This window comes from Pezoporus flaviventris, unplaced genomic scaffold (genome assembly GCF_033815535.1).
Source record: "Pezoporus flaviventris isolate CSIRO_AGI_PZ_B2104156 unplaced genomic scaffold, CSIRO_AGI_Pfla_v1 ptg000149l, whole genome shotgun sequence".
In the NCBI taxonomy this organism is placed as follows: Eukaryota; Metazoa; Chordata; class Aves; order Psittaciformes; family Psittacidae; genus Pezoporus; species Pezoporus flaviventris.
In genome coordinates this window covers 276,485-296,323 of record NW_026892697.1, presented here as the reverse complement: position 1 = coordinate 296,323, position 19,839 = coordinate 276,485, and the positions used below count along the sequence as shown (strand labels likewise).

The 19,839-nt window shown below is 45.5% G+C and overlaps 3 pseudogenes; all 3 read left to right on the top strand.

Annotated features, from left to right (window-relative positions):
- Nucleotides 1-3,736: 3,736 nt before the first annotated feature.
- On the top strand, nt 3,737-4,678 carry LOC133283043 (olfactory receptor 5F1-like; annotated as a pseudogene).
- Nucleotides 4,679-8,164: 3,486 nt separating this feature from the next.
- Nucleotides 8,165-9,104, top strand: LOC133283026 (olfactory receptor 5J3-like; annotated as a pseudogene).
- Nucleotides 9,105-14,276: 5,172 nt separating this feature from the next.
- LOC133283030 (olfactory receptor 8U3-like) lies at nt 14,277-15,231 on the top strand (annotated as a pseudogene).
- Nucleotides 15,232-19,839: the final 4,608 nt, after the last annotated feature.

Here is a 19,839-nt window from a genome sequence, read left to right as displayed (position 1 = left end):
TGAGGCCCTGGAATGGGTTGCCCAGGGAGGTTGTGAATGCTCCATCCCTGGCAGTGTTCAAGACCAGGTTGGACGAGGCCTTGGGTGATATGGTTTAGCATAAGGTGTCCCTGCCCACGGCAGGGGGGTTGGAACTGGATGATCTTAAGGTCCTTTCCAACCCTAATGATTCTATGATTCTATAAAACAAGCCAGGAGGTGAGAAAATCAGTTTTTTCTCAAGATAGAGATGATTCTGTGTAGTACAGTCATGCAGATCCACACATTGAGTCCAAGTCTGTTTGTGTCACATTATGTCTAATACCAGTTTTGTACATTTTATTTGTATTCCTCTGTCACACATACGTATATTTACACACATACACACATAGTACGCATATAGGAGGTGAGGGACAAGGTCAAGAATCTTGCAAGAAAAGTGTATATTTATCAGTGACAAAAGTGAGAATTGAATAAAGCTGATTGGTGTTTCCTGTGAGGAAAAAGAGGCCTGGGATAATTCAAGGTAATCTGTTCCTACACGCTGGTGGCTGAGAAGTGAAATGAAGTTTGAAGTTGCTGCTCCTCTTGGCGTCCTTCCTAGGAATATACGATGGGGGTTCTATTTCTCATTAAATGCTCTCATTGACTGTTGTGCAGGAACTGTGAAAGAACCTACATAAAGTCATGAGGATTAGTGGAAAATCCCATTAGTTTAGGCTTTCTCACTTGATGTATTCATGTCCTGCATGATACAAGTCTTGCATGTTGCCAGTGGTTGAACAACCTCCTCCTGCACTTCAGCAGAGGGCACTTCACCTCCTTGATCCTCAGGGTGTAGATGAATGGGTTTAGCATTGGGGTGTGATTTCCTCTCATGACCAGGTGTTACCTACCAAGGCAAAAGGAAGGAAAACGTCAAAATCATTGCAAACAGAAATTCACTTTTGGACCATATTTGTTGATGTTACAATGTACTTATTTATTAGTGACTATATTCTGCTGACAATCTGCAATGCTGCATTTCTTTATAACAAAATAAGATTAATCCTTATTTAACTCTTGAATAAATTGGTGCATCTTTCTTTTGCTGCCTATGTGAAAGAAAACAACCTGCATTCACCATTGCTCCCTCTAATTATAAAGAAAAAACACACTGGTAAGGTTGATTTCTGATGCAGCTTTCCCAAAGAGGACACAAGGACATGAAGAAGGAATACCACTGCTTCATTGAAGTTGAGGCTCTGCTTTGTGTTGGCATTACCTCCTGTGACTTCCTTCTGCCACCGAGTGATGGGAGCCACGGGTTAATCCACAACGCAGCAGAGAACATCTGTGTGCCAGCATCAGCTCTGTTAAGCACCTGATGTGAAGAGAGGTGAGCTCCTGCCAGACTCCAAGAGCCCAGCTTGTGGTGCTGGGGCTGTAAATACAGTTGCATGTGCTCTCCTGGGAGGAAGCCTCCAGGGCTGCTCATGCTTTACCAAAGGAAAACAAAGAGAAGGAAAAAGCAAAGGGTGTGAAATCACCTCTGAAAGGCATTGTGGTGCTTGGGCATCTGAGACATGATGTGGATGAGCCATTCCTGAGCGCAGCTACACAGCAGCAGTGATGAGCAGCTCATAGGATGCTTCTGACATACCTGTGGACCATACAAAGTTTTCAGTTTGACCTTGTCAACAGAATGAGAATGGGTTTAGAGACATTTCAGATCTTGCAGAGGGTCCCTAAATGCAACATGAAGTACAAGTGACTCCATCTATGGAGCTGCTGCTGCCCCTCTGCACACTTGAGTGCCCAATTTTCCATCCTCTGTGGGATTATCCACATGTAGTGCCTGAATGTCCAACACCTGAGCTGGTGCTTTAGGGCTTCCACTGTATTCAAGGGTGAGAAATGGGCATTTGAGGCAGTGATGAATTGTCCCAGGGTGAGCTAATAGGCCTTTATCCCCCTGAGCAGACTCAGCTGGGGCTCCACTCCCACCCTCGGCCCATTTGCCCCCATCTCTGTTTAAGCTCAGCCCAAGGTGGTTGGACTATATTTGAGTTTTTGTTTCCATTTTAGCAGGAGTTGTGCACATCTATGGAATACTTTGAGGGTGATCTGAGGTTTCTTATGGACTTTCCTAGCAATTGCTGGACCTAAACCTGACCAGGGGATTGACTTGACCTGTGTTGGCTTGGATTTGGACCTGCCTCATAGTCCCTAACTTGCTTGATGCTCTGGAATCTTGGCTGAACTTGGCCTAGGTCTCTGTTCCTGCTCTGTTTCTCTTGCTCAGGTACCGTGGGATGGTCCCTGCACACAGTGGTGTTCTCCTTTGGTTCAATTTTGATAGATTGAAGAGACAAACCCCTATGGCACTCCCCATGTTCCTGCAGAGTAGAACACATTACCCTCTGTCCCCAACAGCCCAGCCGCTGCTCACTGCTCTGGCAGTCCCTCTCCATCCAGACCATATCCCTGCATGGGCGCAATAGGAGATAGTCTATTCAGTGAGGGAATTAGAGTGATCAATTGAACTTTATACTCGAGTGTTATTCTCCAGTCATTATTATCACCTCCATTTTCCAAATATAATTGTAGAATAATGTTTTTGAGTAGGTGAGTAACACTGTGGTTTGGTAATGGGTTCTCAGTCTTAGTAAAAGCTCATAAAGCTGTCCAGCTTGAGGGTTTCTGTAGTTACAAGGTGCTGAGATGTCATCACTAAGAGATGCTCTTTGTCAATAACCTCACAGCAATTTCTGATTTCAGTGCATTCTGGCTCCCAGAAGACAGCCCATCTCAGGGGTTGAGGCAGTAATAGCTCCAGATGCCTGACTTGTGAAGTCCCTTAGGCAACTTTCCAATTATATTTAAAGGGGAGAGAAAACAAGACTGGAATGGGGTGATGTGCCCAATGAGACTGCTGGCAGCTTATGTCAACCATCTAAGCTGGAAAGCAATAAATAGTGAAGACAGGAGCCTCTGGGAGACACAGCCATACATGGACAGGCAACACCATGTAGAACTAAACAGGGAAGGAATGGAGACTTGGAGGATTTCATGGAATGGTGAAGCACAGCATCATAGAATCACAAATTTTCTTCTCTGAAGCTCTGGTATATAAAGCAAGCTGGGAGGTGGAAAAATACTATCAAGACAGAGATGTTTCTGTGTAATAGTCATGCAAATGGGCAAGGAAGATCTGCTTAGAGGCAATGCCGAAGGAATGTAGCAGTGATTGTCACAGGAGCTTAAATTGCCTTTTCTCTTTGCAAACATCTCCTTGCTTAGTGGTAATGGTTATACAGGGACAAATATAAACATGTACATAAGAAATGCCTAATATCTTATGTATTTACCCCCTCTCCTGACACAATCCTTTTTGGGGATGTATTTTATCCTATTTAAGAGATCAGCATAGACAATTTCAATAGGATATGCTCTATTTGTCTGCATTGTGGCCTTTCTAGTTCCCCTAAGCAATGATAAGGTGTAGGTTCTGTCTTTGAATGATTTCCTTGGAGAAAGGAATAAGAGGTAGGCACATACCAGTAGTCAATAGCAGTGACTCCCTGCATGGGCAGGTGGTTGTGCACCACCTAAGCATCCTGCCAAGGTGCCTGGCTGTGTTTCATTAGAGAATGTCTTCATTATCTACAGAGTACAGGATTAAACCCCACTAATAGTTCAGCAAGGGATTAAGCCATCATAACCAAGCCACAGAAACCACCCTGCTGCCTGGGAACTGGGAGCCTCTTGGACACTGATGGCCTGGGAAAACTGGACTACGGTGACAGAGTTTGTTTTCAAGGGGTTCACAGATTGCCTCGACTTCCAGGTTACCCTCTTTGTGCTTTTCCTGCTCATTTATGTCACCACCGTGATAGGAAACCTTGGCATCGTTGCTGCAGTCTGGCTCGATTCCCAGCTTCAGAGCCCCATGTACCTCTTCCTCAGCCACTTGTCCTTCTTGGATCTGTGCTACTCCTCCGTGGTGACACCCAAAATGCTGCTGAACCTCTTGTCTGAAAGGAAGACTATTTCTTTTGCTGGCTGCTTCCTGCAGCTCTATTTTTATGCTGCTTTTGCAATCACAGAGTGCTACCTCCTGGCTGGGATGGCGTATGACCGATATGTTGCCATCTGCAACCCCTTGCATTAACTCATCCTCATGTCCAAGAAGGTCTGTGTTTCCCTCTTAGCTGGGTCCTATGCAGTTGGGCTTTTTAATTCAGCCGTCTTCACAGGCTTTGCATTAAGGGTGTCTTTCTGTGGCCCCAATGTCATTGACCACTTCTTCTGCGATGGGCCACCGCTCTCAAAGTTGGCTTGCTCTGATACTTCCCTCAACCAAGTGTTGCTGTTTGATTTTGGGGGCTTCAGTGAGGTCACCACAATATCAGTCATCCTCATCTCCTATGGCCACATCCTCTTCACCGTCATGAGGACAGGCTCTGTGCTGGGCAAAGCTTTTGGTACCTGTGCATCCCACCTAGTGGCTGTCACCATCTTCTATGGGACCCTTATCTTCATGTACCTATGGCCCAGCTCCAGCTACAACGTGGGCAGGGACAAAATAGTTTCTGTCTTTTACACCACGGTGACCCCAGTGTTGAACCCTTTCATCTACAGTCTGAGGAACAAGGAGACAAAGAGTGCTCTGAAGAGAACAGTGGGGAGAACGATTATTTCCCTGCCAAAGTCGTAAATGGTTTGACACTTAATGATGGGAGTGGGTTTGGTGTTTTTGAGTCTTTTTGAGGTTGGAGAGAAGCTGTGATAATACTTCTGTATATTATTGTTCATTTTGTAGACCAGCTTTATCGATGTGGGAGTAATTTGCTATACATTTGCCTCTTGATAGTGTATTTCATAACAGGAGAAACACATACTCACTGAAGAGCCACCAAAGGTTGATTTGTGATGAAACATGCTAAAGTGTCCAACTTGTTCCTGAATATTTGAAGACAAGAATGTGTTGGGTTTTCCTATGTACCTGCCATTGCTTAAGCAACCCCAAATCGCTTCTTTCTTGAAGGGAAATATGATGACAAGGCTCGGTCCTGTTAAACTAACCCATTTATGAGATTTCTGCTGAGGACTTGGACTAGTTTCTCAGCTGTCTTTTCAAGAGCCCACTTGTGGTCTCTTACAGCTGGGACATCATTCACCAGTATGGTGGACACTCTACCAAGTGCTGTACCTCTTCCAGCCATGAGATGTGTTCTCTGGACTTAAGGTGAATTTCAGTGCTTCCAGGTAATCCCCATGACAGATGGGAGCATGCAGGAGAACACACAGAGCAGACCAAGGAGGCTTGGAGGAGAGAGGCGGAAGAAAAGTTCCCTAAAGCTGCAGGAAACAGGGAAGCTGGAGAGGAGCTTCTCGGAATTTTCTTCCCTGATCAACGACCCATCAAAGAATGTTCAAAGGTATTTGAAGATTTCCCTGCTGCGCTTTAATCCTTCAAAGTGCTTTTTATAGTGAAGAAATACTTCAAATGACTTTGTTAATATACAGAGCAAAGGATTGTACAGTGATGGTTCCTAAATGTGCTGTTGAGTGGAATTGTTTAGTACATATATTCAAACTTAATGTACATTAAAGCCATGCTGCATTAGTTGCAATAAAACACATTTTTACTGTTATTCTCTTTTTTTTTTTTTTCTCTAAGCATGTAGTTCTCTGTATCCACAAGAGCATTAGTTGTGGGATTTAACTGGCCAAAAGTGAAGTTTAATAAGTAGACATTATATCTGATCTCAGTCTCCCTCCTTAGAAGGAACTCAAATGGCTCAAGTGAATGATGGTGCATAAAGATATAATAAAGATATATAAAGATATCAGCTGCATATAGAATGTATATCATGATTCTGATATATTTAACTTCAGGACATCTGAATTTCAGGTGGATAAGGCCCACCCAGCCTATGGGTCATGGTACTTCCTTAGGTTAGATTTCAGTTCTACGTAACTTCAATGTATTTTTTATTTGAAACTCCCCCTTTCCATTACCACCTTCATTATAAGAGGAAAATTATTAGGCTCAAAACATCCTTAGACACAACAGAGCTGATACAAGACAAGGAATTTAGTGATAAACACTTTGAAGGTTTAGACCTAATAACCTGAAGACTGTCTACCTGCTTTCTACAAGTTGTTTTTCCTCCTTGTCATGCTGTTGTAAGAAGCAAAATAAGTTTATTCTGGCAATAACTGGAATATGTGTTTTTATTCACCTTTTCAGGGAAGGGGAGGGTGTTTTGAGCTGTACCTGAAGGATTGGTGATACAGTGGGAACAAACAGGAACCACTGGTGAAAGTGTTGGCACAGAAACTCCCCAAATATAAACCTTGCTGTTAAAATATTGCCATTTGTAGAAGCTAAACCCAACCAGGGGTCAACACAGCTGTCTGCATTGCTCTTCTCCATCCATATTTGGGTTTGTTGGTGCAAATTGTTGCTGGTTGTGCTGGTGACATTGATGCTTTCCTCCAGAAGCTCATGGGTTCCAGTGAGTCCTGCAGCATTTCTCAGCCATTCCTTTGGCCAACTGAATGGCACCACTGGAGTTCACAGACTGGAAGATAACCTGGGACACCTATAGCTCATGTGTTGGTCTGTATGTCACGCTGATGTGGAGCAAGGTGAGCCCAAACCCATCTCATTTGTCCATCTCTCAGCCAGTCCTCTAGGCTCTCAGTGATACAAATCAGTAGCTCAGTGACAGTCTCCCCAGGGAAGTGGTGGATTCCCTACCATTGGACACTTAAGCTTCAGCTGGAGAAGGTGCTGGAACATCTAGCTTAGATCAGGCTTTGCCTAGAAAGGTTGGACCAGATGATCCTTGAGGTCCCTTCCACCCTGGTGTTCTCTGGTTCTGATGGAGAACTTAGTCTGTCATGGGACCATGTGTGGGTCTTCTCTGGACATGGCAAATCCTCCTTTGGGCTACACAGACTCTATTGATCCATCCAATTCCCCCTGAGATATCATAGGATGTATGGACACAGGTCTGGCAGGCATGGCTTGTGTCCTTTAGGGTAGCCAGAGGGATGCATGGTAAGTCTCTGATAGTCCTGGACACCCACGTCTGAACAGCTGAGCCACCGCCTTCATTTCTCCTGACTGCAAAGAGACTCTTGGCAGTTAGCTCATATACCAATGCTTAATGCTGTTGGCAACTGATGGATGAATAAATCCCACTTATGGATCAAATCTGATCCAAATATGACTCTGTTCATGCTGTCAGTCTGATCTCAAAGCATGGGCTTCTAGTATTTAAAGGGAAAACTCAGCTATACTGAAAGAAACAGTGTGAATTGTAACACCCAAAAAAGTTCCAGGCACTGGAAAAATCTGGTGTCTATTGAGTGTGTTGAGCAGAGGCAAACGACACTGAAGTTACCATGAATATACTATCAATTTGCTGCTACACCCCTCCAAAAATGTTATAGAAAGAACTGGATTACCATCATCCCTTTTCAAAAGAGGTTGTAGTGGAATGGGTTTGGTCTTGCAATAGAGGTGGAGCAGTGGAATGACTTGTCTCTGTGCAAAAAGGAGTCAAGAATGGGTAGCTGAAACACTCTGGAAGTACCTGGAGCACAGTAAAAAGGTCTAATGGACCATCAGTCATGTTCTGACAAGTTGGTCCTAGATAGACCCCTGTGTTCCTAACCATCAGTAGCCTTTCAGGCTCATTTAGTGCTTGGAGGCTTGGGTCAGCCTTCATCTTCTATAATCCCAGCTGTCTTCTCCAGGCATCCGTCCAGAGGTAATTACCTAAGCTGCTTGCAGCAGGTGTTTAAGATAATTGACATAGACTGCCCTTTGGCTGCACCTTCTCACCTGCCCCTTGATTCTTCAAAAGGGCTTGTGAAGAACAACTTGTGCTTGCTTGGATCTCTGCTTTTCCTGTCCCTGGAGGCTGCTGAATGTTGTTACAGGTTAGAGATCTTTGTGACAACAATTAGAAGAGATTTTCCACCAGCCTGTGTGGGCAAGCTTGGAGCAAATGGCCACAGAGCAGTCCATTCCACTCTAGCTCCCTGGAAATGAATAGTGGGGATCCCTTGATGCACAGGGTGCTAATTGTCAAGTTATCCCATTCCAGTTCAAATAAAGGCATGGTTAACACTGTCCTTTGTTTTCCAGACTTTTTTCCTTCCTTGCCAGATACAAAAGCCCTGAATGGCAGAGCAGAATCACACCTCAGCAGCAGAGTTCATCCTCAAGGGTCTCAGTGACCAATTGGAGATGAAGGCAGCCCTTTTTGTGCTGCTGCTGCTCATCGACACCGTCACCCTTCTGGGCAACACAGGGATAACTGTAGCCATCCGAGGTCACCCACAGCTCCACACATCCATGTACTTCTTCCTGGGCAGCCTCTCCATTGTTCACATCTGCTTCTCCTCTGTGGTAGCCCCCAGGACTTTGGTCAACTTCCTATTGGAGAAGAAGACCATTTCCTTTGCTGGCTCTATGGGTCAAGCGTTCTTCTACATCGTCTTTGTGACAACTGAGTTTTTCCTGCTGGCTGTCATGGCCTATGACCGGTATGTGGCCATCTGCAACCCCCTTGCTCTACTCCTCTGTCATGACTCAGAGGTTATGTGTGGGGCTGGTGGTTGGGTGCTATATTGGGGGTGTCCTGAACTCCATCATTCAGATGACCTTCATCATCAGGCTTCCCTTCTGCAGCTCCAATGTCATCAACCACTTCTTCTGTGATGTTCCTCCTCTCCTGGCTCTGCCCTGTGCCAGCACGTACATCAGTGAGATGATCCTCTTCTCCTTGGCTGGTGTCATTGAGCTCAGCACCATCTCTGCCATTCTGGTCTCCTACCTCTTCATCTTCTTTGCCATCCTGAGGGTCCGTAATGCTGAGGGCAGGAAAAAAGCCTTTTCCACCTGCATGTCCCACCTGATTGTGGTGACCATGTTGTATGGAACAACCATCTTCATGTATTTACGCCCTAGCTCTAGTTACTTCCTGAACACTGACAAAGTGGTCTCTGTTTTCTACACGATGGTGATCCCCATGCTCAACCCCCTCATCTACAGCTTGAGGAACAAAGAGATGAAGGATGCTCTGTGGAGAACTGCAGAAAGAATCACCGTGAGGCTTTGAAAACCCTGATCCAGGGATGTGGGTAACATGAGGCTTTGTTCCAGAGGCTGTGGAGCCTCCACCCATGGCCATGTTCAGAAGCTGCCTGAATGAGGCCAGGAGCAACCTGATGCGGCCATGACTAGTCACTGATGTGACTATGACCAGCAGGACACAGTTATTGCTCAGAAAGGACATCTAGGAGGTCTCTGTTCCTATGACTGGCAAATTATACACATAAACATATATGTATATGTGTCTATATATACAAAAACACAATATTAAATGCGTCCTAAACTATATATTTATATATAACACAATATATTCTTATGTTAAATGTCAACACCAACACCCACGATACTGATTTTCCTTGCCTCAGTTTAGTTGGATTCTCAGTGGGTGGGGAGGGTCCATCTGCTGTGGGCTTTTCCCAGGAAGGATGGAAACCCAAGATCTAAATGGATGAACTGATCTTTTAATGCAGTTATGGAGCAATGGGATATTGTGCGTGAGCCAAGTGAGTGAAATGCAAATTCTACAACAGGTCTGTGTTTGGAACCAGGCTGCTGAGTTAAATCACAGTCAAATTGGGCTTTGCCACCTCTATTCCGGCAGCTGTAGAACTTCACCCTTTCAGTTTTCCTCCTCAAGTTCTGCCTTTCTCAACGCCTTTAAGAGAAGCTCTAAGGAGTTTTCTAATTTATACCCAGAGTGGTTTGTTAAAAACAAAGGCAAGAATGTTATCAGTAGAGTTTGCTGCAGGAGAGTTGCACTTTGGTTTGAGGCAATGGGGATTAAAGAAACCCAAAGCAAACATGGAAACACACCAACACTCTGAAACAGCCGGAAAATCGAAGGTAATTCCTTTTCCTATGTGATTTTTGTTCCTTCTTGGTACCTTTGCTCTCTGTGGTCACCTCCAAGAGGTGCAAAATGGTCACAGGAGTCCCTGTAGGTATCAAAAGGCAGTAGTTTTGAAATAAGTGGCTAGAAACTCATGGATCAGGATTTCTTATACAACACCACCATCTATTGGACGTTGCTGGGAATAGCCACTCCTTTTTCTTTAAGATAAAAACTTTTTCTTACGTGCTGGGAAGCTTTGGGTAGCCAAGTGGCTTGTTCTTACCCAAGAAACTGAGAAATAATAGATAAATAAACTAAGCCCATCATGTTGCCTCTACAGTTGGCTGATCCTATGTAGACAGTTTATTTCCTGACCCTGTTAAAGCAATGTCAGATAGTTTAAAAGCTTCAAACAAAGTCCCCTCACATTTAGAAATGATGCTTTAAAACCCACATTTCCTAATGCAGTTCTTGGCTGAGGCTTCAGGTTGTATGAAATGTAGATTATTGTAGAATCATAGAGTGGTTTAGGTTGGAAAGGAGCTTGGTTCCAACCCCCTGCCATGGTCAGGGACACTACACACTAGACCATGTCATCCAAGACCCTGTGTACAACCTGACCTAGAACATTGCCAGGCATGGGGCAGCCACAGCTTCTCTGGGCACCCTGTGCCAGCGCCTCAGCACCCTCACAGGGAACAGCTTCTGCTTTACATCCAACCTGAACTCCCCCTGTTTCACTTTGAACCCATCACTCCTTGTCTTGTCACTCCAGTCCCTGATGAAGAGTCCCTCTCCAGCATCCTTGTAGCCCCCTTCAGACACTGGAAGCTGCTCTGAGGTCTCCACACCGCTTCTTTTCTCCATGCTGCACAGCCCCAATGTTCTCAGCCTGGCTTCATACAGGAGCTGCTTCAGCCCCTAATCATCCTCATGGCCTCCTCTGCTCTTTATCCATGTCCTTCTGTTGTTGAGGATATCAAATTCACGCTGCCTTTTAAATGTTTTTTCCCTTAAATATTCTGTGCTATCCATACACAATTTGAAGTGCTAATTCATGGTGTTTTAAATGATTCCTTTCTCCATCAGTTGTTTCCTCTAGATCCACAGATCCCTCTCAGAAAGTGTCCCCATTGCACATCTTTACTCCTGACAAAGCCATCCCAGATTTTATAATGAAACAAACGAAAACACATCAGATCTCAAAACAGGTAAGGTCTCAACCTTTATCCCATGGAGGTGAAGGATTTAATTCCTTGCTGTTGATGTATGTAAATCACACCCATCACCACCTAAATAATCCCAGGGGAGCAGCTGGGCTTCTTTAGGTGCTCTCTGATGCTGAATTAAATGGGTGAGGATGCCTATACAGTAACCAAGTTCCTGGGCTACTGGTGGATCCATCCTGGTAACCTGCAGGGGGTTGGAAACCCATCTTTTGTTACAGAGCATTAAGTTCTAGGCAGGAATAGCCAGGGTCATTCCCTACTAAGGCTTTCGGGGAGTAAAGTGGTGACTTCTGTCCTTTCCTGGAAGGCCCTGCAGCCCTCTCTTATCTTTGGGAGCACAGTAAGGGAAGTATTTCTGATTGAAAAGTAAAGGCAGCTGCATCAAAATGAAAAGGAAGTTGTGCTTTTATATTTTCATTCTAAGTAGCAGCATGAACTGAGATAAAGGAGAGCTGGATTGTAACTACACTGAGGGTTGAACGCATCTGAGAGTGCTTCCCAAGAGGTAATCTTGTTTTTGAATACGGATATGAGACAGTACATACTGCTATGTACTAAAAAACTACCTTTGCGGATGTTTGAAGGCTGGATAAAACTCTTAAAGGCAACGATTTTGGGCTGGTATTGTTCAAATAAGACCTTCTGGTGCCATTAATTTTAAAACCTGTTGGGTGTATCCTGACCTGGCTCTTGGGAGCCCTTTGGGCTGACCCTTGCCTGGTCTGACAGCTCCCCCGCAGTTAATGTGTAATCCCCTGACTTGTTTCACCCCTGGCTCTGTGAATACCACAAAGGACAAGGCTCTGGAAGGACGGGTAGATGCTGCATGGGGGAAGACAGAGCAGCATTACCCTTCTAGCTGGAGCCTGGAGAAGCTGGGAGTATTAAAACCCATTTCAAGTGGATCTGAGAGCAAAGAGGAAGAAATCCCTGATATGAAAACCCTGCTTTGTCCTGTGGCATCCACAGGATCCACAGGCCTTGTAGCAAAGCTTAACACCTCTGCTTTATATCAGGGCAGCAGAAACCATCCCCTTGAGGAACCAGAGGGATGCTGGTGCTGTGAGCATGGGGCTCTTTTGCTTCCTATTTTAAACGATCCTTTTCTTCACTCATTTGATAGTTTCTGCTGTATGACTCTCGAAAGAGCAGCTAACCAGTGCGTTATAACTTTATATATCTGGCACCTTCCCCTTGTGCCTGTACTGAAATCTTGAGGATAACATCCACCATGATGGCTTTGGACTGCCTGAGGGGAGACTGAGATGAGCTCTTAGGCAGAAGCTCTTCCCTGGGAGGGTGCTGAGGCGCTGTCACAGGGTGCCCAGAGAAGCTGTGGCTGCCCCATCCCTGGCAGTGTTCAAGGCCAGGTTGGACACAGGGGCTTGGAGCAAGCTGCTCTAGTGGAAGGGGTCCCTGCCCGTGGCAGGGGCTGGTGCTGGATGAGCCTTAAGTTCCCTTCCAAAACAAACCTCTCTTGGATTCTATGGTTCTATGAGAACAAGCTCACTGCTACCTAACCAGGAGGTTGTGCTGCAAGGTTTTTCTTTGCTGTAGGATCTCAACAGCAGTCGGTTGTTCCCTTATCCATGTCAAGAGTTACATCTTGGATAACACTAGCAACAGTCTGCTTGGTGAGTCCTAGGGCAGCTTGTTGAAAGCTTGGCCAAAAAGCAAGATGTTGCCAAATCGGAGTAGGAAAGCCACAAATGGAGCTCCTTTCCCCAGGAATACAGGGATAAATATTCAGTTAACTCTTCAGCAGAGTGTGGACCCACAACCTGCATGGATAATATCTAAACGAAGGCAGCAAGGTATGGGTTTTCAGATTAATTTATCTCCATTCCAGTGAATGTGCTCAAGCTGCAGGGAGATGTGATTGCTGGGGGAAGCTGTCGTGTATAGCACAAGCTGCAGCCTTAGAAACATCCCAGCTTTCATATCTGCACCTTGGATCACTTCAGACCAAGCACTTGGTTTGTCAAGCAAGAAAAAGCGAGGGTGAGCCTTTGTTAATTGTGAGCTTCAGGTCAATTGTCCCCTGGCAGGAGATGTGTGTGTCTGGGCAGGTGGATGCTGCCTCAGGGGGAGGATTGAGCCCCAGACCCAAACAGTTCGATTTTCATTACTTGGGTCACATTTTCCAGCTCCGTGGTGATGTTTCAGGAGCTGCTTTGCCTCCGGCATGTCTACGTGAGCAGTGAAAAGCAGCTCTAAATCCCAATTAATAACACCAGGAGACCACATGCGTTGCTCACAGGACATCTGAAATGAGGAGACTGGCTCTGGAGGTGGACCTCACCCCTTCAGCAAAGGGCCATCGAATAATGATGACTCTTAAGCATTGGTCTGCTTGTCAGATACCAGCCACGCGCACTCCTGCTTTTCTCTCTGGTGTAACTCTGTCAGGTGATGATTAATGTTAGGCAAGATAAATCAATGAGGTTTTATTCTGCCTGTTGTAAGCTGTGATATTAGGAGCTGCTGATTTCTCCCTGGGAGAATTTATCTTTGCTCAACCCTTAATTTATCATTTGTCTCCAAGTTAGGCATTGTGTCTAAAGCAAAGTGAGGCGAGAAATCCTGGCTCTGCACCATCCTACCCTAAGGAAAACCACATTTGCTCTCAAAGAGCTCCTCCTGGGTCACAGAGAACAGCTATTTATTCCTCATGTACTCACCCTGGACTGGCAGCACCCAAAAGATGAGAAATAATTCCCTTTTCCCAGCAGTTACTGGGGAATTCAAGGACTTCCATGTGTCAACGGCTTGAGAGGAACTATGAGGAACCCTGCAGTTTATTCGTTCTGGTGTTGCCCTCCCTCCTTGCCTTAAAATATCTACTTGCTTCCAAGTGTGTTGGTGGTGGTTGTGGTGTTCAGCCAAGACTGGCCTTGGGAACTTGGTGTTTTCCTCTCTCAAAAAGAATTTACCTCCTATTGACTTATATATATGTATGTGTGTGTATATATATGTATATATACACACTATACTTACTTAAAGTGGTGTAACTGACTGATAGACAAAACATGACATTCTTAATATTATTGAGGGATTTGGGCCTCTTCCACATGTCAATTTAAAAACAGAAAGCAGGTAATCTGCTTATAGGTCCAATATGGTTGAAGATAATTATATGTCCCCCTCTGAGTTTATTCTCCTGGGCTTCACAAACAGGGAAGACCTGTGGGTGATGTGCTTTGTCTTATTCCTTGCCATCTCTGTGGTTACCTTCATAGGAAACCTGCAATAAATTGCATTAATCAGAATGGATTCCTGCCTACACACCCCCATGTACTTCTTCCTAAGCCACTTGTCTCTCCTGGATGTCTGCTACTCCTCTACCATCATCCCTCAAGGCTTGCTCAATGTTCTAGTGGAGAAGAAGGTGATTTCCTTCATTAGATGTGCCACTCAGCTCTTCTGCTTTGCAACCTGTGCCACCACCGAGTGCTACGTACTGGCTGCTATGGCTTACGATTGCTACATGGCCATTTGTAACCCCCTTCTCCTACTCCATGGTCATGTCTCAAAGGCTTTGCATTGGGTTGTTGGCTGGTGCCTACTTAGCTGGCATGATCAGCTCTACCATACACACGGTTTCCATATCTCGTCTCCCGTTCTGTCGGTCCAAGACGATCAATCACTTCTTCTGTGATGGACCACCACTGCTAGCCCTCTCCTGCTCTGACACCCCTGCCATCGAGGTGATGGCTGCTGCCGTGGTGGGGTTCAAGGTACTGAGCACCGCGGTCTTCATTCTCATCTCCTACTTTTTGGTCCTTTCCATTGTCATGCGGATGCAGTCTATGGTTGGTCAACGCAAAGCTTTCTCCACCTGTGCCTCTCACTTCATCTCCATTGCTTTGTACTACGGCAGCTCCCTCTTCATGTACCTGCACCCCAGCTCCAGCCAGTCCTCAAAGCATGATGAGGTGGTCTCCATGCTGTACTCTGTGGCTGTCCCCATGCTGAACCCACTCATCTACAGCCTAAGAAATGCAAATATGAAGAACGCCATGAGGAAAGCAAAAAGTAGAGTCCTCTGCTCTTTGTCCATTCATGGTTCCTAGTCAGCTGAAAGGAGAGGGCTACCCTGCCCTGGTGAGAAGCAGCAGGCTGGATATTGCACCTTCAAGGATGGCTGGATATTGGGCGTTGAGGAGCCTGGTTGGATGTAGCATCTTCAAGGATGGGTGGATATAGCACCTTCACAAAGAAGGGACTAAACATACTTGGAAGCATGACAGCTGGAAAACACGCTTCTCCTTAAACCAAGGCTACATTCTGTGCTGGCATGGACAGGACTTTCTCTGGCTGCAGCCTGAGACCTGACAGTGACTGTGTACTGGAAAGAAAGTTGTTGTCCAAAGTCATTGTTACTTAAATATTACTTGAAGTTAATATATTTTATTATTTAAACGTTATTAGACATAGCAATAAACTTTATTTCAGGCTTCAGAGTGCAAAAGGGAGAAGGTAGGTGGCGGCTTTGCCCTGCTGGCATCAAACCAGCAGATATCTAAGCTCATGTTTTATATTAACAAATGATTTCTGGTGTTATTTCTGGTTTTAAGGAAATATTAACTGATATTTCCAGGTACTTCAACTCCAGCCCACAAGGTTTGGTCACGTGAAATGACAGAGGGGATTTTGAGATGAGCTCTTAGGCAAAAGCTCTTCCCTGGGAGGATGCTGAGGCAGTGGCAAAGGGTGCCCAGAGAAGCTGTGGCTGCCCCGTTGCTGGCAGTGTTCAAGGCCAGGTTGGACACAGGGGCTTGGAGCAAGCTTACCTAGTACAAGGTGTCCCTGCCCGTGGCAGGGGTTGGAACTGGAGGGCCTTTAAGGTCCCTTCCAACATAAACCAGGCTGAAATTCTAAGAAATAAAGCTGTCAGTCTCTTGAAGTCAAAGCCCTTGTGGGAAATGCGGACAAGTCATATCTGAGCCTCTGCTCTGCTATGAATTTAAGTAGGGTTGTAAAAAACCTGAGTGCTGTTAGGAGGGAGGATTTGGGGTCCTCCTCCCCCCTGAAAAGCCAAGGTTCTGCTGGGCTGGGTCCCCTGACAAAGCTGATGGAGCAAGTGCAGTACCCAGCTGTCTGCATATGGGACTTCAAGCTGCGTTATTCACCCTGCACAAGTGCACCCAGGCATTCTTAGTGGCCTTTCTTGCCTTCATGTTGTTCCTTTAAATGATCTTTGAATTATATATTTTTCTTCTTTCCAGAAATTGATTGAAAGTTATTTCTCTCTCTGTTATATTGATTTTCCCACTTCATAAGCCTTTGCTTTAGCCCAGTACCCAATGGGGAAGAAAGACATTCAAAACCACTCAGAAATCCTTTTCTGCCCTCCTCCAGTCCATCTCCTGGACTGTCAGTCTGTTGCTTTCTAGCAGAAAACAAGGTTTGCATTGAAAACATTTAAAGCGACCTGTTTGCCCCATCCTTTGTGTTTTCTAAATGTCTGGGACAAGGTTATCAGTTAATTTTTCTACCAAGGGTTTCATAATATCTCTTCATGTAGGAGAAGCATTCAGGACACACCAGCACTCAGGATTCTTCAGATGAAGACTGGGAAATCTGACTTCATCCTGATAGATCCTCAAAGCAGCCACGTTTTGAGCCAACGCTTTTGACCAAAGTGTTGTACAATCACTAGTCAAGTGTATGGAAATAAAGCTGTCTTTTGGAAACTAATCCCCATGAGCACCTCAAACCATCCAGAGAGGATGCTTTGTTGTGTTTGTTTTCAGCTCCCTTCAATGCAATATTAGATGATCTCTGTGGAAGTAAAGGGAAACACTGAAAGGAAGAGGTATGTGATAGATGGGGAAAGACAGAGCAAACTGTCCTGGGCCTGTCTTCCTGGGTAGGTCTCTGCAGGAGAACTGGTCTTGGAGGTGTTGATGCAGCCAGAAGGAGTTTGGGGAGAGAGGACTTGAGAGGTTGTTTTGCTGATCAAGTCAAACTAATTATCCGATGGAGGAGGGTCCTTTGGGAGAACAGTTTGCACAACACAAGCCTCTGAGGTAATGCCGCCTGTGAGATAAAACCCCTCCACCAGCCAGCCTGGAGCATCCTGCTCCCAGGCATCTCTCCTTCAACCCATCGCATGGTCTCCAGGAGGAGCTGCAGGCACTGCATCCACCACCACCTTCCTCTTTAACCAAGCAGGTACAAAAGGGTTTGATGGGTGGTGGGTCCAGTTTGACCCTGGTCATGCTACCTCTCCCATGCTTTGATGGCATGTTGAATTTCACTGTTCTTCAGGGACTGTATTGATAGGGCAAGGGGTGATGGGTTTAAACTGAAACAGGGAAATTCAGGTTGGAGATAAGGAAGAAGTTCTTCCCTGTGAGGGTGCTGAGGCGTTGGCACAGGGTGCCCAGAGAAGCTGTGCCTGCCCCATCCCTGGCAGTGTTCAAGGCCAGGTTGGACACAGGGGCTTGGAGCAAGCTGCTCTAGTGGAAGGTGTGCCTGCCTGTGTCAGGGTTTGGAGCTGTGTGAGCTTTAATTTCCCTTCAACCCAAACCATTCTATGATAACCCATGGTGTGAATAAAAGTGCCCTAGTATGCCTAGTAGGTTTGCTTCAAAAACACCAATATTCCTGACCCCATCTACAACTGATTTAGCGATATTTTAGCATGAGAATATCCAAGCTAAAGCCTTAAAATTTAGGTTTATATATGGTATGTTTTGTATTTTACACCCTTAGGTGGATATTTGGGTTGGTCATAGGAAGCTCACTGCGACCACAGCAAAGCTCTGCTGGAGCCAAGTCCACTGCTTTCCCTTAACATTATGCAGGGTGGGGGTTCTTCAAAAGCAGATAAACTTAGAACTTAAAAGAAATTTCAAGTACATGGCTTTGTGTGGTGTTGAAAAGGATGCAGCACAAGTAATGAATCTACAGAAGAGCACTGATCCACTCTGAAAAATACAAAAAAGGGAGAAAAATAATCCTTAAAATTCCCAGAAATCAGTGAAGAAAATACATCTTTTCTGTTTTCCACATTTTGTGATGTACTTATTTGGTTTTATTGTATTACGTTTGGATAGACATGATGTTTCTCACTGTTTCATTAGTGATGTGTATATCAATCATTGTAGAATTATTCTCTTTTAATTTCAGGCTGTGTAATGAGCTCCTTCACCTCTTTGACTTCAGATCTTGAGTTACAGACAGAAATACACCATTACAAATATACCTTTTTCTATTGCATTTACTTTGTGGATTAAACTCCAACTAAACGTCCACATAATTTCTCTTGTAGGGATGTATTTCAGTGGTTCCTTTCATTTCAATCCAAATCCATCAACTTGTTGAAATGACAGATACAGGAAACCTCACAGTTCTCTCCGGCTTCATCCTTCTGGGTTTCTCTGATGCCCCAGCGCTACAAACCACCATCTTCACAGTCTTCTTATCCCTCTATTTTTTCATGGTGCTGGGGAACCTGACGATGATCCTGCTGATCAATACTGACCCCCACCTCAACATCCCCATGTACTTCTTCCTGAGCCACTTATCTTGCATGGATGTTTGCCTTTCCTCTGCTATCATCCCAAAAGCTCTGGAGACCTTCCTGCTGGGGAGAAGCCACATCTCCTTTTGGGGTTGCTTTGCCCAGATGTATATTTTCGTGGCTCTGGCTGTCTGTGAGACCTTCCTGCTTGGGGTAATGGCTTACGACCGATACACGGCTGTGTGCAAGCCCCTGCTCTACACCACTACCATGACCAGGGCGCGTTGCTATGGCATGATGGTGCTGGTGTACACCATCGGGTTCCTCACCTCCCTGGTGCACATCACACTGGCAGGGAGGTTGTCCTTCTGTCAGGCCAGGAGCATCAACCACTTCTTCTGTGAGCTGCCCACCCTCCTGCAACTCTCCTGCTCAGACACAAGCACAAATGAGGTCTTGCAGGTTTACAGCACTGTGTTTATTGCCATGGTCTCTCCTGATGATCCTGGTGTCCTACACCTACATCCTCCACACCGTCCTGCAGATCCCTTTGGCCACGAGGAGGCTGAAGGTCTTCTCTACCTGCACCTCCCACTTGGCTGCCATCACCATCTTCTACGCACCCGCGATCCTCACCTACGTCCAGCCTCATGAGGCATCCTCATGGGATCAGGCAAAGCTGGTGTCGCTGTGTTACTCCATCCTCACTCCAACCCTCAACCCCCTCATTTACAGCCTGAGGAACAAGGAGGTGAAGGGGGCTCTGAGGAGGCTGTGGGAGCGAAAGCTGCTGCCACATCTATGCAGGGTTTGAAAGCACATTTGGAGCCCTTCAGTACTGTGGAGGTAAGGAAGGAATATGTGGAATATGTGATTATGGAATTGAGCATTACTGGCCATTATTGGTCATTATTGTTCACTACTGGTCATTATTAGAGACAAGGAGATCACACAGCAAGTGCAGTGTATGGAGAACCAGCATAACTAATGGCTCCTTCAAACAGCTTCAGGTGATTTTAGGCAAGGCCTGAGCCTTCAGCAATTCATCCAAATAAGTATCAGCTCTTCAATAGCAGGCCTGAGACAGCACCATGTGTTTTGTGTTTAAATTGTGCTAAATGAAAAGTAGTTCCCACAAAAAGGAGGCTCAGCCTTGAGGTAAGGCAGTGACCATTGTCTCCATTGCCTACTTCATAAGCATCTTCTCAAT